A 23,471-nucleotide genomic window follows, 5' to 3' on the forward strand; every position below is an offset into this window, starting at 1 on the left:
ACTCCCACTATGGACCCTGGCTACACGATTAGAAGATAAGGGATGGCTTCAGAACACATAGGATCAGCAGAAGTACCAGGTACATAATAGGACCCACTGGGAGCCAGGTAATGGCTCGACCATAAGGCCTCCTTAGGTTTTCTATTGGCCTTTGTGTCTCGCCTAAAGCAAGCCCACTTGGTCTGACCTCACCGTGCCATCCATCTCCAGGCTCCTTTCGCTGGTGTTGCCCTATTGGCTGGCACAGTGTGTCTCCTTGGCACCACTCCCCTGGGGCCTACAGTTCGCATACTATTCATCAACCTCCTTGCCCCTACATCCATCTGATCCGTAAACCAGGTAAAGGCTTCCCATCGAGTGAGCAGCGCTTAGGAAATCTCAGATGGAAGAGCTCCGATTCACCTTCGCTTTAGGCAACCATTGGAGTCTGTCTAAACGACTCTCACGGCTTAAAAGCCCCTCAACGGAGTAAGCCTTGTTCAGATGCATTCTTTTTCGAGCTCTCCTATTAAGAGCTCTTGCCGTACTGGGAAAGTATGTCGCTCACCTACCACAATGCACAGGACATACTTTTTGTGGGTGCACCAAACATTCTCTATTGACCCACCCACCTAACTTCACACGAGGTGTAACCAAGAAGGCAAGGTCTACGAGCTGCTGATGCAATTAAAGCATGTAGAGATACCGGGGTGAATTAGAGATAAGAGAGAAACGCTCTGAAAAGGTATGGTTTATAGTGACTATAATCCAGTTTGAAAGCCCGATGAAGGATTATTGGACATCTCAAAGTAACATTTTTATTAACAAGAATCCTAAAGACTTATTGGGTGGGGGGCGTACTATTTTAGAGCGGCTCCGCTCCTCACCTGAGGTACGAAGGCCCTACGGATGTGCCAGCAGGGAAACTACGCACACCATGGGGCCCCTGATCTTTTACGGTAGGCCACCTGGGATCCTTAGGTTGTCCCAGGTAGGTAGGGTGCCCCACCATTCTTATTGCGACTGAATTCAGACTTTTGCAAGAGGGCAGTTCTTCCCTTGTGCTGGCACTGCGTCAAGCAATGCGTGGGCCCTCCTGGCCCAGTGTCAGCCTCCCTGGTCTGCGCTGCCTCCTAAGGCTTATCTTTGCCTCTCTCTGCTGTGTATTTTGGGTTCCGGAGAAGATCCTCCAACCCCAACTATACCTACTCCTCCGCTACAACTCAGATCACTAGTTCGATTTTCTCAGCAAACCACGCTCCAGAAAAATCGAACTTCTTTGGACACTTTGGTGTATCTCCAACTGACCCTCAAGCCTCCGCTTATACTTTTCCTGTTGATGAATCAACGGTCGAGATTAAGTCCCTAATCAACAGCTAAGATTAAAACAGACTTGATCCTCGTCTCTTAGAAGCTTCTCACCCATATTTTTATTAATACTCACTAATATTTTTATTTTCCTAAGTTTAGACTTAGGAACCCCATTAAAATATTAATTATTTTAATAACTCACAAACTGGGTGGAATTTCTCCAAACGATTCTGGGTCTTGGAGATCTTATGTATTCTAGCCTCTCCACAAAATGTCAGAGCTAGATCACATCCGATGCTACCCAAAATCAAGAATGCAGAGGCTATGTATAGTTGTTTTGATTGTTAGGGTTTGTTTGTATTATTGAGCACTAAGCAAGTATCGTGTTAAGCAGAGCTAGTTGCTAGTTGAGCAGAGGAAGAGTGAGTTTATGTTGCTTGGGTTTGACAGTGTTGATATCTTGAGAAATCTTGGTTGTTCAACATAGTTTGTATTTGTAGAGAATTTTGTATTTCTGTATTTTTTCCAAATACAGGTGGATCTAGTTTGAAAATTGTGAAACATGGTCTGCTCACTGAACATGGTGGCAGGGTAGTGCAAGATAGAGAATGGAGTCTCCTTGAGGTCAAAGCCTGAGAACACTTCAGGCCAACATGGTGGTGCTAGGGCAGATCAGAGCTTGCACAGGGAGTTGGAGGGTCCTTCTAGTTGGAGTTGGTAAATCCGGGCGTTGGAGCTAATAAATTAGGGCATTGGAGTGTCCTTCCAATTGGCGCTGGTAAATCTAGGAATTGGAACTTCCTTTACATTGGACCCTCTAAACCAGGGGGTTGGAGCCTCCTTCAGTTGATGCTGAAAATCTTGGAAGTTGGAGCTTCCTATTGATGTAAACATTAGAGACCTATATTAAGAAGCATTATGTGGTTTTTCTCCTGTAAGGGTTTCCACCTAAAATCTTGTGTCTACTGTCTTTGATACTGTGCATTGTTGAATGGTGTTGTTGATTTATGTTTTGATCTGATGCCAATGCTAATTAATACTTTGAAGATTAAAAAAATTAACTAATTGAAGTGAAAAACTTATTCATCCCCCTCGTAGTATTTCCAATAGATTTTGAGTTATTAATGAATAATTGTTGATTGGGAAAATTCTATTTGTATCACTTGTAATTGAGATTGGTGTAATTTTGCTTCCGCTAATTGTGTTAAGAACCTAGTTGTGTTTTTATTTAGTAGATCTGTAATTTTCTAGGTTAATAAAGTGTTGAATGCTAGGTTCAATGGAAAATTAACATCGTATCAAAGGAAAAAACTCTAGGAATTGATCTATTAATAATGTAGGTGTTGGGAAATCCAAGGAGTTGGCAGTTAAATGACTTTGACCCAAGCATGAAACCCATGCTTTAATAAGTCAAATCAAATCAATTATAAAAAATCTTTTCACTTTCTTTTGACAAATATATTACAGTTGACTCAAGTACAATAATGAAGACCGAACCTAGTAACATTTTCCAATAGTAGGAAGCTAGGTTCATATAGGGATCATTGTTTCTAGGTACAACTGTGATCATTTGAGGAGTACAAGTTTTTTAAGGCCAAGAAGGTTGTATGGAGTCCATACAATGTATGACGTAGTTGTTGGGTTAAGTTAAAGTAAAAATAATTGAAAGAAAAAGAGGATTTTGGGTGGTTGGCAATAGGGTCTACAACAAACTTGTCAAGTTCTATAGTTGAATGCACAAGTCACAAAGGCCCTATTACGCAACAACATGAAGACGGTCGACCAAATCTAGCCGACAAAGAACACTGACTTCCAAGAGTTGATGGACTGAGCGTAGGTCGAGGCATTCTAGCATGAAACATATGTGAAGCCATCGGGCTGCAACCAAAGCGTGTAGCTACTTGGGGGAAGTTTGGGCACAAGTCTCAGATCAGAGTAGAGGTTAGACTGTGATGACAACACATGCCACAGGTTTGGTAAATAATAGATACACATGAGGGTCACAATAGTTGCGTGGGAAGAAATGCGTAAGGGTGTGGGGGAACTGACCCACAAAGAAAACAATTATAAGAGTAGGGTTGTGAGCACAAGGTGACAGACTAGTTGGAATGTGGATAAACAACAATGCAACCACCAGACAACCTCAGGCCATAGGGCAAGAGGAAGTATTCCACCACCGGTTGTAACCGCTAGCAAAATTGTATAAGTGGAGACTTGCCACAGGTGTGTGCAAAGAACACAACAGAAGTGACAACCGAGTCACCATAGATAGTGGTGCAAGCAAGGAAGGCCACAACCATAAGCGATGTCACGCAGGGTTGGGTGCAGGTAGATGGGCGGTGGATAGTCTAGATCGTTAGCAAGGACAACCACATGATTGTCAACACATAGGTGATGTCGACATGGTTGTGTAGCTTGCAACATCTAATTGAAAAGTTTACAGTGCCATAGAAATAATAGTACGTCACATCATAGGGCAACTGATAGTACTAGTGTTATGAATATAATTCATAACAAATAAATAAATAAAAATAAATGTAAATATTAAATAATCAAAATACAGATTATGTTAAGTAGTCATTAAGTTAAGTGAAAAGGACATGCCTAGTCATGAAAGGCCACCTGCCTAGGTATATAAGCCGAGCCTCATTGTAACATTCAACATCACTTATTAAATAATCAAAATAAGGATTATGTTAAGTAGTCATTAAGTTAAGTGAAAAGGACATGCCCAGTCATGAAAGGCCACCTGCCTAGGTATATAAGCAAGGCCTCATTGTAACATTCAACATCACTTGTACATTTTTATATATAATAAATTATTATTACAAAATACCTTTTGTGTATTTTAACATTTAAATTCAACAATCTACAGTTTTGTTGCTTCAGTGGTATCAGAGCCATGCGAGACTTTGAACATTATCCGCCGCACAATATAACCATGCGAGTCTTTGAACGTTGTTTGCTGCACAATATGCCATTACGTTTACACCTTGAACTCATTGAGCAGTTTAGTAAAATTTAGGAAAAGCTTCAACAATGGGAAAAATCATATGCAGAAGTCAAAGCACATGTAAAGGAAATTGATAATAAGGAAGATGATAGCAATGGTGAAGCGAAACAAGGTGAAGCATTAGATGATTATAATGTTGAAGATGAAGATGTTGCAGAAAATGATTAAGATGATGATTCCGATAAAGCTGGTCTTGATATGGATGAGAATGATATAGATCAAGATAATGATCCAAATGAAGATGATGCGGATGAGGACTATCTTGAGAAACAAGAAGATGAACAATATCATAACAATGAGGAAGATGCTGAAGAAGACATTGATGATGATGAAGAGGAAAATGTGGAAGAAGAAAAAGAAGAAAATACTTTTGATGAAGAATCACCACATTCTGCGGAAAATCAGAAAGAGGTTATGTCAATTTTGGATTATGATAATGATGAAGATGACCTTGAAACATTTGAAGTTGTGCAACATGTTGCCTTAAATGAATTTGGTAAACTTGATCCACTAATTGATGAGGAAGAATTTATAGTTAAATTGGTTGTCAACAGGGAATACAAGAATAAGGTGCTAGTAAAACACACCAACATTGATATTACTAGAAGATTTTTGAAATGTCTCGGACCTGACCTCCAACTTACTAGTGATCTAGTGGATGTAGACTACCAATTGTGGAGGGAAAGGGAACTCAATAACCCCAAGAAGTTCTTAAAATGTCACTTTTTCAATTCATCTTTCTATGAGTTGTTGGCAAAAGTTTTTAGCAAAGGATACCTAGAGTTGATCATGAGAAAGGTATTCATTACGAAAGAATTCCATATTCGGCGAGTACCACATCTAGTTGACGCATCTCGAAATTTCGATCAGTGCAGATAAGGTTGCCTCTTCCGGAAAAAATGGAGTTGAGTTGGAACAGAGGAATCAGGGCCCTCTTGAGAAATCATGGAAAGAAGCAACTACTAGGCCTATTAAATGCATCAATGTCGTGCTATGTTAACAACGTCTTGAAATGTCTCACTTACACTCCATTTGCAAATTATTGTTTGCAGAGGAAACATTTATCTACATGTAGTAAATCTGATAATAAATCAGAATGCCCCATGTGTCTGTTGGAAGGCAGGATCATGAGACCACTAAGTGAGGCTAATGTGGAAAGTGAGGCGCCACTGTCAATAACCCCAAATCTGATTTTTTTTTGCAGATTACTTGAACTTGGATGTACAAACCGATGCCCAAGAGGTTCTTGACTGTGTTATAAATGCACGTGAGGAGTCTAAGAAATTCGACAATTACACCAAACTATTGCAAGCCCATAAGTTTGTGCTCAAGCGAGACTCCGGGGTATTCCACGCAATGTTGCCCAACAATGACACCTACCTTCCGTCATAGTACCTCTTGTCCAGTTGTTGTGCCCTGAGTACGATCGCATCCACACCAGCACAAAACCATGTTGTTGTTTCCCTTGCGGTAAAGTCTCTACCAGCAGGTGTGACGAGGGGTTTGTCTCTTCGGTCAACAGTTACGATTAAAGTCAATGGGGTGTCTTTAGTGGCTCAGTCGAGAATAGACAATTTGAGATAGAAGGGCTACATTAACACACCAATTGTGTCATATTTATAATACCAAACAATTATAATCACCCCCATTATAATTAATACAAACAAATTTAATTATTTAAATTTAAAAAAATGAAAAAATAAAAAAATAATTAATATCTATATATATATATATTATTTAATTAAAAATAATTGGAAAGAGAAATCAAAAACCTTGATTCCAAGACAATAGTATCAATGACATACACATACCGGAAAAACATGGGACAAGGAAGGAATTAGTAGCGAATAAACTTTGAGGACAAAGATTTTCGAAGAGGAAGACAATGTTATGAATATAATTCATAACAAACAAATAAATAAAAATAAATGTAAATATTAAATAATCAAAATAAGGATTAAGTAGTCATTAAGTTAAGTGAAAAGGACATGCCCGGTCATGAAAGGCCACTTGCCTAGGTATATAAGCAGGGTCTCATTGTAACATTCAACATCACTTCTACATTTTTATATATAATAATTTTTATTTTTTTTCAATTGTGGTTCACGGTCACTGAGTGGCCGCTACATCCACGGGTAATAATCCGGGTAGATCCACCCGAAGGGATCTACCGGTCGTCTTATCTGGTCGGGCCTAACCTTAAGGGCGTCGAGGAGATTTGACCCCATGACCTCCCGATTGGAAAGGTACTTAGCAACAGGAATTCGACCAATTGAGCTATCCCTTGGGGCTTATATAATAAATTATTATTATTACAAAATACCTTTTGTGTATTTTAACATTTAAAGTCAACAATCTACAGTTTTGTTGCTTCAACTAGCGTGATTGGCGGAGGTCAACCCTTAGGGGGAGAGAGGTATAACATAAGAATTAGGGGTGTGACAACATATTTGGGTGCCTAAAGCACTAGGAAGAACCTTTCTGTTGAGTATTTGATTTGGAGGTTGGAAAGATGGCTGCAACTGAATTGAGGTTTGAGGATAGGTTGGAGGGTGCCTATAAATTCATTCCTTGAAAGGGGAGAGTTTCACTTATTCTCATGGAGAATGGCATCTGGGATTTTGTTAACACCAAACTCACCTCGCTTATAGATGCAACTGATTTGGCCACCCACAATCAAAAGTATGTGAAAGCCAGAAGAATTATCTTGTATGTGGTGGAGAATCATGTGATTCCTCACCTATTTGAGAAGAATACAACAAGGGAGATGTGGGAGGCTGACAAAGTTATACCAGATCAATAATTCCAATAGGAAGATGGTGTTGAGAGAAAAGTTTAGGAACACCAAGATGACCAAATCAAATACAGTGACTACTTATCTCACCAAGATCAAACAAGTTCGTGATGAGTTGGCCATAGTTGGGGAGAAAGTGACAGATGGAGAAATGGTAAGTACAACCCTGAATGGCTTCACCAAGCCATGGGCTCCTTTCATCAAGGGCATCATGGCACAAGAGAAACTTCCTGATTGGGATAGATTGTGGGATGATTTCATCCAAGAAGAGATTCAGGAGAAATCTCTATCAACAGGCCAACACAAGTGTGATGATGAGAATATCGTTCTCACCAGTTGGGCAATGAGGAACAAAGTAAAAGTTTCGAGTGGCAGGAATGAGGAGTCTGCCTCACAATTGAAGAAGGACTTGAATAAGGTCAAGTGTTTTTCCTATCATAAGATGGGACACTATGCTTCATAATGTCTGCAGAGGAAGAAAGGCAGAAAGGGTACACATTCCACTGTAGTTGCGTCGGTAGAAGCTTAGCTGGAATAGTTTGCCAGTCTGTTTGAAAATGAGTTCACACTTGTTTCCTACATTTGCTTGGGACCCTTACTAGTTGGTGCGTGACTATTGGATAGTGGAGCCACACGACATATGACTAGAGCACGAAACCTATTTGACAGCCTAAATGATGGGACTCATAATTGCATGTGGATTTTGGTTTTGATGCCAAACATATAGTGAAGGAGGTTGGAATAGTGATATTCTAACTTTATTTAGGAGGCAAGTTGGAAGTAAAGGATGTGGTATGGGTGCTAGAACTTAGGTGGAGTTTTCTCTTAGTCTCTATGATAGAGAAGAAGGGGTTTTGTGTAGCGTTCCAGGATGGACATGCATTGATTAGACCCATGAGATCTGACTCTGACAAGGGCCATGTTGTTGGAGTTAGAGAGAGCAACCTATATAGGCTAAAGGGCGAACCTATTCAAGCAGCGGCAAGAAGCAGAACAATGACAAAGAACAAGGAGTGGGAAGCTTTGAGGATTGAATAGTTCAAAGGGTATCAGCCTTCAGGTTCGAGTGGGAAGGAGTGGTCAACAAATCCCCCCATGTCTATCAATAAAGTCTCTTGGTATGAGATGAACTTATAGGATGTCAAGTAGCAAGAGGCTTTGAGGAACAAGGCCAAAGGGAGTAGGTCTTTGAGGATGTTTCCAAACTAGGTGGCAAGTAAGGCTTCTAGTTCAGTGGGAGTAGCCATCGCAACGGATGCAGTTCCAGGATCAGAGCCAATTCCAGGGGGTGGAAGTACCTCCCTTGCCAAGAGAGAGTGTTGATGTTCGTATCTTGGGTAGGTACTTGTGCACAAGCATAAGTGTTTGGGCATGCAAAAGTCACCCAAATTCTCCTTAGGGCGCTTGCTCAATTATGTGTAAGTTATTAATGTAACTCAACCTTAGTCTAACTTAGGAAAAGAAAACAATTGATTATGTTGGTTATTGAGATAAATAAACTTAGGAAAAGTAAAGTATTTGTTAGGATATTCCGACACATAGGAAATAGTTAAGTATAACTTGGTCTAGTGTAGAGTTAGGTAAAGTGTGTTTCTTTACTATGTACTTTTGTAACTTACAATTTGATGGTCACGACATGTTCTAGACATGAAGTGATTTGGCAGTTCATTCTCTCCTTGGTATTACCGACACTTGATCCATGGCTTAACACTCGATTGCTCCATGATCTCTATTTAAAGAGCATGGATGTTCATTTGTAAGGTGATCGTTCATGAGAGAAGCTTATGTAGATTTTCTTTCTTTTACATTAATAAATTGCCTAAGGTGGCTGTGTTGGCTCAGGCCGTGCATTGTTTCCCTCTTTGAGGGTTTTAACCACATCAAGAATACTAGTGTATTGATCCGTGATCTGTTTGTGAGCGGTGTCCTTTGGTGTTCTATCTGAGGAACTTACCCTATAAATTCTTACATGGTATCAGATCTATTTGAGGGCTGCATCCATTGGTGATCCAAATTCGAAGCCCATACAACTGCATCCGATTGTTGTTTCATACATCTACTGTTTCGGACCACTTTCGGGCCGAGAGGATTGCTCTGTTGTGTTAGGAGCATCTGTTCCAGTGAGGAACCCCTTTCGTTTCATGCGAAAAGGTTTTCGATAGCCCAAGCTACGTCATTTTTAAGATCTGGAGGTATACAATCTTTATTTGCAGTTTTAATTATTTATCTCTCTGTTTATTTCGGTTTATTTATCTCTTTGTTTTTTATTACCGGATCCATACCTTTCATTTCTGCGTATGCTCTTTGCCCCACAACTCTGTGCGATCTGGGCAAATCAGAAACAAAAAGGAAGGATTTTTTTCATGCGTATGCTCTTTTCACTGTGCCTTAGTGTGATCTCGGAAAATCAGAAACATTGAGGAAAATATTTAGTTTCCGGCGAAATCTAACTTCAAGCCGTAAGGTTTGGTTTTTTTGCATGTCTGTTTTGGGTTGTGTGGTTTTTTGTTTTGTAGGCAAAAAGGGTTTTCTCAAGTAAGCACGCACTCCAAAGCTTCAGTGACTAAGAAAAAAAACCCTTCCTCTTTTCCAAAAATTACTAATCTTTTAAACTAGCTCATTTGGTCCAAAGTTACTTTATGAGAATAGAGGTCTTGGGTTCAAGTCTTTCTTTTTGTTGAGTTACTTTTTCAAAAAGCACATGTAACTTATGTTTTAAAGTTACTTTATGTAAAAGTGTTCTCACCCATTATAAAAAGTGAGTCACTTATAATTCTAAAGTCCCTTTATCTTTTATTTAACAAACAATTTAGTGGGTAGCTCATAAAGTACCATTATAAAAGTGACTTTCACTTATTTATAAAAGTGGGTCACATAATTTTTTTTTAAAAGTGAGCTAATTAGATTAAGTTTGGAAAGGGGGGATTTTTTTTTTAAATATAACATTATCATTCACTTCCGCACATTCACGTACTTCGTCAGCATCTTCAACAACTTTTCTTCAAAAAGCCATAATTTCTTCATTCGGAAGCCGTTTTTTGGAATCGACCTAATTTTTCGAGATCTTTCCATTGGAACACTTAGTTTCAGCTTCTGCAGCTTCACTTTTTGTTAAAATGGAAAGTCCATGCCAAGTTATTCTTAACAGCACCAACTACTTCCAATGGGTGTCCTACATGGAGGATTTACTTAGAAGTAAAGGTCTTTATAGAATAGCCTCAGGCCAAGAGTCTAAACCTAAAGATGAAGATAAGCAAGCCAAATGGGAAAATAGGCAAGATCAAGCACGTGGGTTGATAGGGATGTTTATTTCTCCAGAACTTAGATTCTATATCGTAGAACTTGATACCCTTGATGAAGCAATGAAACAACTCAATAAAGTTTTTGGAATTGAAAATGAAATTAGAGCCCATCAACTCAAAATTGAGTTGCTTACTTGGACCCCAATAATTTTTCTTCCATTGAAGATTTTTTGTCCAAGTTCAAGACCCTTGGACTTTTCTTGGAACGTGTTAAGGTTAAGAAAGAAGATGGTAGCCTTATCTATTCCATTCTTACTGAGTTGAGACCAACCTACTATGTGTTTGTTTCCACCTTCCATTCTACTAGAGAAGCCTTTATTTCTCAAGGACAAGACTACAAGTCCCCCTCTTTTGATGCCTCTTGTGATTCTTTAATAAGAGAACAAGAAAAACTCCTACATCTTGGTCTTCTTAATCTTGGAAACTCTTCTAAGAAATCCTTAGCCGCCCAACATCAACCAAGTTCAAAGAATCCTAAGAAGCAACATCCTAAAAAGAATGGTCCTAAGAACTTTTAGTCTGAAAATGAAAAATCAATTCAACAAAATGATAAGACAAATAAAAACAAAGGTAAGAAGACTCATAGACATTGCAACTTTTGTAATCGAGATGGCCACTTAGAATCCAAATGCTTTAAGAAGATGGAAGCCTTGGAAGCAACAATGAAGAAGCATAACATCCATTTGGAGCACTCCTCAACTTCAACATCATCTTCAGTAATAACACTTTCTGCATGTGGTTGTCAAGCATCTCGGTCTGGTTATGCACTCAATGTATCTTCTTCTTCTCATTCTCATGAGTGGCTCATTGATTCTGGAGCTTCTTATCACATGGCCAACAACAAAGCCATGTTTTCTTCTTTAAATGATTGTAACACCAAAAATATATATGTTGGTGATGATAGATCTCTTAGTGTCGTAGGGATTGGAATTATTCATCTAGACGATGGTCAATTTAATGATGTATTATGTGTTCCAACCTTATCCTGCAACCTTCTATGTGTATATCAGATAACTCATTCAAGGGAAGGTAAAACCGTTGAATTTTCACCTCAAAGTGTTGTAATTAAGGACCTAACAGATCCTAGACATATTTTAGCTACTGGAATTGCTGATGATTCTACAAGGTTGTATAAGTTTAGCAACTTTGGGTCATCAACTCTTCCCTTGATATTTATTTCTCATAATGATGAAGTGAGCAAACTTTGGCATGAGCGATTTGGTCACTTAAACTATCGCTCCCTTCAAAATCTATGTAAAGAAAATATGGTAACAGGTCTTCCTATCGTATCTTGCAGAGATGGTGTTTGTTTCAGATGTGTACTCAAAAACATCATTGGGATAGTTTTGAAAAACGTGCCTCTTGGCATGCCTCAACCCCTTTACAACTTGTGCATAGTGATTTATGTGGTCCACTTCCAGTCGTTTCATTCTCTAGCTACAAGTATTTCTTAACCTTCATTGATGATTTCTCCAGACGCACTTGGGTATACTTCTTAAAACTCAAGAGTGAAGTATTTAAAATGTTCTTGGCCTTTAAGGCCTTTGTTGAGAAACAATCTGAACATCAAATTCTTAAGCTAAGATCTGATAATGACAGAGAATATGTTAGCAACAAATTCATCAACTTTTGCATTGAGCATGGAATTCAAATGCAACATACTGTTCCATATCCTCCACAACAAAATGGTGTAGTTGAAAGGAAGAATCGCACCTTAAAGGAACTGGTTAATTGTATGCTTCAATCTAAAGGACTTAGTCTTAATTTTTGGGCAGAAGCAATTAACTATACAAATTACATAGTAAATCGCACTCCTACTATGGTTTTAAAGAATATCACTCCATAAGAAGCATGGAGATCAATTAAACCAGATGTAAGTCGCTTTCGTGTTTTTGGAAGTGAAGCATGGGCCCATATTTCAGATGAGAAACATAAAGCCTTAGAACCTAAGAGTGAAAAATGTATTTTTGTTGGATATTCTGAAGATGTCAAAGGATATAGACTTCTTCCACCTAAATCCAAAAATGTTATCATTAGAAGAGATGTAAAGTTTGCTGAAAATATATCGGCCTACGAGCCTAGTTCGGCGGATGTGCCACCTCTCTCTATCCCTTCTACTTCTGAAAATATTTCTTCTTCAGATGATGACAACGAGGATGACAATCCTCCCCCACCTTCTCAGGATCTTCCTTCAGCTCCTCAGCTTCCAAAATGGGTCCGCGCTACTCGGGATGCAGTAGGTGCTCTTGCAGGGGATCCTACATATCAGCCTCACACATGTTCCTAGTTTGATAGAGCCTCTTCTTTACTGGCTCAAGCTTCAGCGAATTATGATCCTGACACCTTTGCAGAAGCTTCAGGCCATCCAGATTGGGACACAACTATGAACGAAGAATATCGTTCATTATTGGCAAATGATACATGGAATCTTGTTCCTCTTCCAAAGGGACGAAAACTTGTTGGATGCAAATGGGTTTACAGAACCAAGTTTGGACCAGATGGAAAAGTTGATAAACATAATGCTCGTCTTGTTGCTAAGTGTTTTTCACAAGTTGAAGGCATTGACTATATTGAAACCTTCTCCCTCTTGCCAAAATGAACTCTATCCGCCTTGTTCTTTCCCTTGCTGCCTCTTTCAAATGGGGAGTCGATTAGATGGATATTAAATCTGCCTTCTTACATGGGGACTTGCATGAAGAAATCTATATTGAACAACCTCCTGGCTTTATACAAACAGACTCCAGCCTTGTATGTCGGCTTAAGAAATCCCTTTATGGTCTCAAGCAAGACCCTCAGGCTTGATATGCCAAAATGGATAGCTTTCTTTTAGATACTGCCTTTTCTAGGTGTCATTCTGACAATACTGTCTACACCAAGAAAGTGGGTAAGTCTCTTATCATTCTTGTTCTTTATGTTGATGATCTTATCCTTGCTGGTAGTGATCCCAACCTTATAAACCATATGAAGTCCAGCCTTGAAAAGCAGTTTGAAATGACAGACTTAGGACACTTGCATTATTTTCTTGGTCCTCAAGTCTTGCAATCCAAGGAAGGTATTTCCCTTTCCCAGTCCAAGTATGTCTGTGATCTTCTACGCCACTTTCACATGGAACTTTGTAAGCCAACCCCTTCTCCCTTTCAGTCTGGAGCCAAACTTTCAGTCACTTGTACTTCCCCTAAAGTTGATGCTACCTTATACCGTCAGCTTGTAGGAAAACTTCTATATATGACCCATACTCTTCCTGACCTTTCCTTTGTTGTTGGCCTTATTGCTCGGTTTATGCAAAACCCACATGAAAGTCATTGGAAAGCAACTAAAAGAATACTTCGTTATGTTCGAGGTACAGTTCCGTTTGGGATTCATTATAGTGCAGAAGCATCTCCTTTATTGGTTGGTTTCACTGATTCCGATTGGGCTAATGACCCTGATGATCGGAAGTCTACTGCAGGTTATGTATTCACTCTTGGTTCTGGACCTATTACATGGGCTTGCAAGAAACAAAGTGCCATTTCTCTTTCTTCAGCGGAGGCAGAGTATCATGGCACCATAGAAGCTAGTAAGGAAGCACTGTGGCTTCGTCAGATCTTGTAAGAGTTTGGCCTTCAATAGCAGCATCCAACTACACTTTGGTGCGATAATCAAAGTGACATTCAACTATGTAAAGATCTAATCCAACATCAGTGCAGCAAACACATTGAACTACACATGCACTTCATCAGAAAGCTCATTCATGACCATGTTCTTGAAGTGCAATATTGTTCAACTGATGATCAAGTTGCAGACATCTTTACAAAGGCTCTCACAGAGGTGAAGTTTACTAAACTTCGATTTATGGTTGGAGTTTAGGAAGTTGTCACTAAGGGGGGATAAGCTCTAATGTCTCCTTCCTTCTCCTATTGTATCATATTTGTACATCCTTCAATCCTATCCCAAGTTGTTCTTAAGGGGGGATGTTAGGATATTCTGACACATAGGAAATAGTTAAGTATAACTTGGTCTAGTGTAGAGTTAGGTAAAGTGTGTTTCTTTACTATGTACTTTTGTAACTTACAATCCGACGGTCACGATATGTTCTAGACATGAAGTGATCCAACGGTTCATTCTCTCCTTGGTATTACCGACACTTGATCCGTGGCTTAACACCCAATTGGTCCATGATCTCTATTTAAAGAGCATGGAGGGTCATTTGTAAGGTGACCATTCATGAGAGAAGCTTATGTAAATTTTCTTTCTTTTACATTAATAAATTGCCTGAAGTGGCCGCGTTGGCTCAGGCCATGGACTGTTTCCCTCTTTGAGGGTTTTAACCACGTCAAGAATACTGGTGTATGGATCCGTGATATGTTTGTGAGCAATGTACTTTGGTGTTCTATCCGAGGAACTTACCCTGTAAATTCCTACAGTATTTACTTTAGTGTTTATGTTTTAATCTCAGCTATTGATCTCAAATGAGGCAAGATCTAATCTTAGTCGTCAATCACTTTGGAGATTAGGGTTAGGGATTTAGCTCAATGTAAAGTTAGAAAAGTGAGGCTAAGGAAAGGAGAAAGACACACCATACAACAAGAAAAGACATTGAGAGAGGCATCTCAATGGTGAGTGGAGGACTTCCATTCTATTGGGATGGATCTGAGAAAGTGCAAAAGTGTAGCATAGAAGATCTAGATCAGCCAAGGAGATTAAGGGAAGATCTATGGGTTGATCAGCTGGTTTAGATCTAGGGTATGTTGTAATTGTAATTTTCTTCAGTTGGGCCATTATCCCAGGACAAGAGCCCAAGTAGGCTTTGAGTTATTAATGAAGAATTGTTGATTGCACATAATATCTTTGTCTCTTATGATTGAGATTGGTGTAATTTTCTTTTGCTGATTGTGTTAGGAACCTAGCTGTGCTTTTATATGATGATTCATAATCTCCTAGGTTAATAAAGTGTTAAGTGCCAAGTTAAGATGAAAATTGGTGGTGATATGAGTAAATATTTTGACATGATTGATATAGGGCCTCCTACTTTACTTTCTAGGTGTAGAAGTCTGGCTAATAAGTGGTAGCATTTGTTTCTCAAAAACAAAATATGCTAGGAGTTTGCTTGATAGGTTCAGAATGACAGATTGCAAAATCTCATCTACACATACGGAGAAAGCATTGAATCTTTTAGCCAAGACCAAATCTAAGTCAATCTATAGGAAACTAGTGGGGAGCCATAGGCTTGATTTGAGTTTTGCGTGAGATTCATTTCTAGATTCATGACAACACCAAAGGTGGAGCATTTGATCTAGCAAAGAAAGTGCTGAGATATGTGAAAGGGACACTTGAATTTGCTATTCTATATAATAGAAGCAAAGACTCTAGTTTGTGTGGGTATACAAATTCAGATTGGGTAGGTTGTGTGTGTTAAGAAATCTAGGGCAACTAGATTAGGGTGAATTCTTTTTCTTTTGATAACTGTTTGTGATGTTCTTTTACTTCAACTTGTAGTATTTATAGTTAGCTTCTTCTTCTCTTGATTATTATAGTGTTCTTATCATCAAACATTTACCAAACTATGAAGATCCATAACACAAATGGACACAGGATATAGGCTGCTAGCTAGGGCCAAAAACCTCTTTTAGAGAGGAAAACCCACAAGAATTCTTCTCTTCTTATAGAATCTTCAGATGACGAATTCCAAGACCTTTTAGACCCAAGAGAAAGATCCCTCCAAGAACAAGTCAACTTTCCTGTAGATGAAGTTCTCTTTCACAAAATCAACCCAAGTCAAGCTTCTCCAAAATTGTTGCAACTTCTCTTCTGATCACAAGTTTGGAACCTTTGACTGAAATTTTCTGTCATATTGCAGAAAACCTTATTTCGCACGTGTGGGAAGAGATGATAAAATAGGTTTCCTTCCTTTGCTCGGGGTTATTCTTTCTCCTTAGAATTTCGGCCTTCAAAAATTGATCCTCTTGACAACAAACTTCAGCTCCTTGAAATGACTACAATTCGATCTTGCTGCAACAAATGATGCCCTAATTCCTTTGCATGTGTGAGAGGTTGTAGCCCAAAAACAGTCTTCAAAACTTCAACTTCTCCTTTTGAACGTCACTTGCCCTTTAGACTTCTTTCCCCTTAAGATCGAACTTCTTCTCTTGCTTGATCGAATGTCTTGGATATATCTTCAAATGAGGTTGAATGCACTTATATATAGGCTTCCAAGGGTATGAATTAGCCTTCATGAGGCCGATTTGTTCTCTTCTAGGCCAACTTGGTCTTGGAGGGATTTTGACACAATTTATGACTCAAATAGATTATTTTGACTTGATGCAAGATGCCCAATGGGGTCTAATACATATGACAATGACTCTTTTGACTCTTTGACTCTATTACAAATCCTAGAAGCACACAATGGGAGCTTTGACCTAGAAAAGATTGACTTTGAGCATGAAACCCATGCTAGAATAACAATAATAATTTTTCTCTCTTTATGTCAAATACATAAAATCAATAGTACATAAGACATTATGAAGACCAAACCTAGTTACATATTTCAACACTCCCTCTTAACTAGGGAGGTATTCATAATACATACATGGTACATGGACATTCTCATACTGAAGAATTCTCATAAGAAGAGTCAGATTGGTAAGCCATCTCATAAGCTATCTATTCAGCTTATATCAGTGCATTTCATCATATCAACCAACATTGTCATATAGCAAGGCCTTCACTAACAACTCTATCTCTCCACTAGATTAGAGCACAATTTTGGGGAGACAATGACTTATAGATGCCTTCATCATTGTCTCTCAAGGCACATACCCAATCCAGATGTTCACAAGGTATGTCCTTTTAGGACCATTCCCGTCTTGGATTTACACATCCTCATGGAATCTCCTCTTCGACTACTCTTGCATATTGGATGCCCTACCTCATCCTCCAAGAGTATCGGTATCAGTCTCAGATGCTCACCTGATCCTCCATTCTTTCTTCACGATGAAGACAAGAATGATGTGTCTATCTCTCCCTCTCAATTAGGGAGGATCTACTCATTCTTATAAAAGGAATATACCCAAGCCCCCTCTTAACTAGGGACTTGTATCCAACAACAACTATCTGCTCTTTGGTGGAGATCATGGTACTATTAGTTGCTTGTAGGGCTCCTCCTTTCTACTTCATCATGTCATGAATGAACTTCAACTTCTTCATCATGGAGCCGTCTTCTTCATAACTTCTTTATAGGGCTTTGGCCATCTTCTACATCACTTCCCTTCAACGAAACATAGTGTTGAACCAATTAATGCTAGTCATGCCATCTTCTTTTCATCTGGAGGTGACCTTCTTCGTCATCATTTGGCTATCCTTCATATTGCTACCTCTTCCAAGTCATGTTCCTTCCAAAGTTATCCATCCAATATTATGTGTACTAGTTGTAGGTGAACTTCTACAACCTTCTTTCGGTAGCCTGATCCAACCCACCATATGCTTGCTTTCAAAAATAAAAAAGTGAACTAAAAATTTAATTACCTCTTTATGATGGCCTTCGTCATGACTTCTGCTTTCGCAACATCAACATCCTGCGTATTGTACAAATCCATTTCCAAGACATTTACTATCAAGGTTCTCCTTCTTCATCATACATATTAGGTCTTCATACCTTCTCCATGGAGATGTCATAGCTAATCCTTCTAATTGTTATCAGATGTTGATTACTCATCTTATCTCAAGTGGCTATAGGTGCATCTTTACAAACTCTTCTTTCTTCATCATATATTGCTTCCTCGGGATCTCAATACATAGTTCCTTCATCATAGGAACAATTGTTGCCAACCACCTCATATTCTTCATGAGGTCATGTAATGTTGATTCTATCATGTCATCATGTAGAAGAGTTTTATGCCTTCATGTATCATTCATAAGGAAGAGTCCCTTCTTCTTCAATCATGCTCATGAGATAGAGCATTCTAACCATTCTATCTGCAATTAAGTGATGACATGGCTTTATCCATCTATCAAAGTTAACAAATATATGCATACCTCTTCCTTCATGTGATCATCTAGGCTTCCTTCAACAACTTCCCTTTCCTTGCTTGAAGATGAAAATGCTTCAACTAAATTGTCACGCTGCACTTCTCTTGTACCATACTTGTTTCCTTATAAATTGTGGATTCCACACTAGGTGTAATGTGACACTTACTTCTTCTAAGTAGAGGTGAATCTTTTAAAAAAGATCTTGAAGGAGGATCTTGATGATCCTTATTTTGCAAATCCTTCTTAATGATGATGAGGTGTGATGCTAGTCTTCTCATTCTATCTTGCTAGATGACTTGCTTCATTCATACAAATTGCTACTTCGACTATTCTTTCATGTTTCTATGATGTCATCTGCTATTATGACTGTGATGCTCCCTACCATGACTTGCTCTCTTTTGAAAATGATCTAAATGTATGTGAGACCTTCAATAGTAGAGTTCTTTCCCTTCTTCCTTCTTTGACTTCTTCTCTTTTGGCTCTTCTACTTCTTCGCTCACATGGGCTTCACTTCTTTCTTTCATTTTCTTGTTCCCTTTCTTGTGTTTAGGACAATTCCTTTTGAAGTGCCCATATACATTACATTCATAGCACTGAATCTTAGAAATGTCAATTTTCTTTTGAAATTTCTTTCGAGGCTCAAATTTTCCAAACTTCCCTTTCCTCCTTGTCATGGATGCATATGCTTGTGTTTGCTCATTTGATCCAACTCCATTCTTTGCCCTTAATCTAATTTCTTCAATCTTACATAATGACCATAGATCACTGAATGTAGTGGTTTCCTTCTTTCCATAGATGCTTGATACAAAGTTGCCCCATTCATTTGGTAATGCATTTACTACAAGAGTGGTCATCTATGGGTTTGACATTGTTTCTCCTAGCTCTTGTGGTTGATCTCTTATTTGAGATACCTTCATGAGATATGAGGCTACCCATTCTTCACTTAATACTTTCATCTTGAATAATTTGGTTCTTAAAGATATTATTTCTCCTACTGTACTTAAAGAGAGCAATTCCACTACGTTATCATAGGTCTCTTTCGATGTCTTCGAATTTGCTACATAGTGAATGAGGGAATCCTTGATCGATTCAATGAGGATTCTTTAAGCCCTTATTTCTCCTTTCATATACTTTGATAGTGCTTGAGATTGCTCTTGTGGAGGTTTGTAGATTGAGCCCTTGAGATATTCAATAACTTCAATTTCTATGAGAATTAAATCTATTATCTTCTTCCTTGCAAATTAGTTTGATGTCCCAACAAGTTTATTGTTCTCCTTGCAGAAATAAGTCATTCAGTTTATAGATTGAGACATGAAATATTACGTACTTACTTGTTAAATGAAGATACTTCCTTGAAGATGATGTCTTCCACTAGATGCTTCCTTGGTGATCTTCTTGAGAGCTTTATAAGAGGGATGTTCTTCCTTCTTCAGAATGGCAATGCTACTTCTTCGGGAGAAGTTCTTCTTCAAAGATGCTTGAGATGTGATCCTTTCTTCAATGTGAGGGAGATCACTTTGATTTTGATGATGAAGTGCTCTTCTTTCTTCCTTTGGATGTAGAATGTGAGAGACTTCCCAAAATGCTTCAAATGTGTAGAGTCCTTTCTTTGAGTGGAGGTAGGGTCCTTGAGGTCTTCTTCTTCTTCCAAGAATTCTTCCTTGATAGAGTCTTTGTGATGTGTGTTGACGAGTCCTCCTTAACGCTTTTCTTGTATTTGGCCCTTATGTATCCTTCTTCAATTGAGTGATCTTCAAGCTACCTCTTCTTGTCACCTTGCTTTGATACCATGTTAATAAATCTAGGGCAGCTATATTAGGGTGATTTCTCTTTCTTTTGATAACTGCTTGTGATGTTCTTTTACTTCAACTTGTAGTATTTATAATTAGTTTCTTCTTCTCTTGATTTATTATTATATTGTTCTTGTCATCCAACAACTACTAAACTATGAAGATCAATAACACAAATAGACACAGAATATAGGCTGCTAGCCAGGGCCAAAACCTCTTTTAGAGAGGAAAACCCACAAGAATTCTTCTCTTCTTATGGAATCTTCAAATGACGAATTCCAAGACCTTTTAGACCCAATACATAGACCCCTCCAAGGTTAAGTCAACTTCCCTGTAGATGAATTTCTCTTTCAAAAAGTCAACCCAAGTCAAGCTTCTCCAAAACTGTTGCAACCTCTGTTTGTTGAGAAATCTAGGGCATCAAGATTTTGGGTGATTTCTCTATTATTGATAAATGTTTGTGAATTATTTTTACTTCATTAGATTATGATCTTCTCTTTTGTTAGATTATTATAGTGTTCTTCATCAAATAGCTACCAAAGCATAAACAATGAGTCAAGAGACACACAATGTAGGCTATCAACTAGGTTCAAAACCTCTCTGACTTGGGAGGAAAACCCAAACGAATTCTTCTTCTTATAGAGACTTCAATTGACGAATACCAAGACCCTTGACCACAACCCCTCCAAGATCAAATCAATCTGGCGAACCTCCTTTACAAGCCTTCCAATGATGATGGCTTCTCCTTCGACCTTCTTTTCGGACCTGCAACCTCTTGTATGCACTGCAGAAACCCTAGATAATCCGTGTAGTCAAAATAATGGGGAGAATGCCTTCCTTTCTTCTTTGCTTGATGAGATACCTTTACTTCAACCTCTTGGCCTCCAAGATTACTCCTTCTCCACCGAAATTCAACCTTCTATATTGACTGTAACCTTTGCCTCTTGACAACCGAGAAGTGTGCCCTAGTTGCAGATCAAACGTATGGAAAACAAACCCAAACATTTTTTCTTTTCGTCCTTCCTATCCTTGTTGTTCCTTCGCTATAGAATGAGACAACTTTTCCTTAGATCAAACAATTGTGTTGTCTTCCACATGTCCTTTGGGAGAGGTCGAGTTCTCTTTATATAGGCTTTGTTGGGCTTCCAAAATAGGCTGACATCTCTTGGCAGGCCGACTTGATGAAGTTTCTAGGCTGACTTGACTTGTGGTTTGTATCCTTGATCTTGGAGGGGTTTCCTTTACAATTTTAGACTCACATTGACTCAAACAAATATGTAACATACCCAAGAAGGGTCCTTCATACATGACATTGACTCAATTTGACTTTATGACCAATCCTAGGGGCTCACAATGGGAGCCATAACTAAAAATAAAATTCCTTGCTCATGAAACCCATGAGACAAGTATTACAATAATAATTTTATTTTTCTTCTTTACATCAATTACATAAAATCACAATTACACATGTCATTATGAAGACCGAACCTAGTTACACTTTTCAACACTCTTCTGGTCACAAGTTCGGACCTGCATACTTTGACTGCAATTTTTGGCTGTACTACAGAAAACCTAATTGACACGTGTGGGAAAAGATGGTAAAATAGGTTTCCTTCTTCCTTTGCTTAGGGTGCTTCTTTCTCCTTAGAAATTCGACCTTCAAAAATTTATCCTCTTGACAAGAAACTTCAACTCCTTGAGATGACTACAATTCGATCTTGCTGCAACAAATGATGCCCTAATTCCTTCGCACATGTGAGAGATTGTAGCCCAAAAACAACCTTCAAAACTTCGACTTGTCCTTTTGAACTTTGCTTGCCTTTTATACTTCTTTCGCCTTAAGATCGAACTTCTTCTCTTGCTTGATCGAATGTCTTGGATATATCTTCAAATGAGGTCAAAAGCATTTATATATAGGCTTCCAAGGGGTACGAATTATCCTTCATGAGGGCGACTTGTTCTCTTGTAGGCCGACTTGGTCTTGGAGGGATTTTGACACAATTTATGACAAATAAATTATTTTGACTTGATACAAGATGCCTAATGGGGTCTAATACATATGAAAATGACTCTTTTGACTCTTTGAATCTATGACAAACCCTAGAAGTACACAATGGGTGCTTTGACCTAGAACAAATTGACTTTGACCATGAAACCCATGCCAAAATAACGATAATAAATTTTCTCTCTTTGCGTCAAATACATAAAATCAAGTACATAAGACATTATGAAGCCGAACGTAGTTAAATATTACAACAGTGCGGATGATAGAAAATCAACTTTTGGATATGTATTTAGCCTTGGCATAGGTTTAGTGACATAGACCATTAAGAAACAACATGCAAAATCCTTTTCATGGACAAAGGTAGAATATTGAGGAATAGTGAAAGGAGTGTTTGAGGTAGTTTGGCTTAGAAGGATGCTCTCAAAAGGATGCAATAGATGGAGTCCACAACCTATTTTGTGACATTCAGGGGGTTCTCAAACTAACCAATAATCATGTCTTCCATGAGCATACCAAGCATGTTGAGATAGATTTCTTCTTTGTTAGATAACTTGTATAGGATGGATGTATTGAGTTGTACTACTATCTTGTAGAGGACTAAACTGCAAACATTTTCACCAAGTCTTTGGGTCCTGAAAATTGTCAAAATTTGTGATAAGTTTGATGTAGTTAATAGATTGGCCATTAAGGGAGAGTGTTAAACTAAAGGAAAGATTCTAATGGTCAATTAGAGATTAGACATAGGCCTCAAAAAAATAACTTTGACTTTAGAGATTAGACATAGGCCTCAAAAAAATCACTTTGACTCTAGGTTATTTTATGCTTTATTTCTCTTCAGTGAGTCTCTTGGTCTACGCCATATTCATAAAGTGGATTGGCTGGTCTAGCTTATAACCCTTTATAATAAAGCTTTCGTTTTTTCGTTAATCAATGCATTGGCAATCTTGGTTTTCTTTGTGTTTGTGTTATCATGATACAAAAGTAGGTCCTAATGTGGGCCAAGTGTTCATGCAATAAAGTTTTTAAAGTTACAAATCATGGAATTGATAATATAAATAAATTCTAAATTGTTCAGATATAGGAAATGTATTGTGCATTGTTAAAAGATTCATGTAACCTTATCTTGGGGTTTTTTCACATTAGAAGGGTCTGACTAAGGTTGAACTATTCGAGTATATGGATATTAATTCATGGAAGAAGAGACCAAACATAGGGGATGCTTAGTAGATTGCGGGATTACTCTTTCTACCCAATAATGACATTGGATGCAGTA

General features: G+C 38.4%; 1 protein-coding gene across 1 annotated transcript in view; it reads left to right on the forward strand.

Moving 5' to 3' along the window:
- The window catches only part of LOC149258432 (YebC-like protein), a 219,581-nt gene that overhangs the window by 195,329 nt on the left and 781 nt on the right, over positions 1-23,471 (forward strand). The gene's annotated exons all lie outside the window — the stretch shown is intronic.

Source organism: Pinus tabuliformis, chromosome 6, assembly GCF_031772625.1.
Source record: "Pinus tabuliformis cultivar Carrire ecotype Pingquan chromosome 6, CPIR1, whole genome shotgun sequence".
NCBI lineage: Eukaryota > Viridiplantae > Streptophyta > Pinopsida > Pinales > Pinaceae > Pinus > Pinus tabuliformis.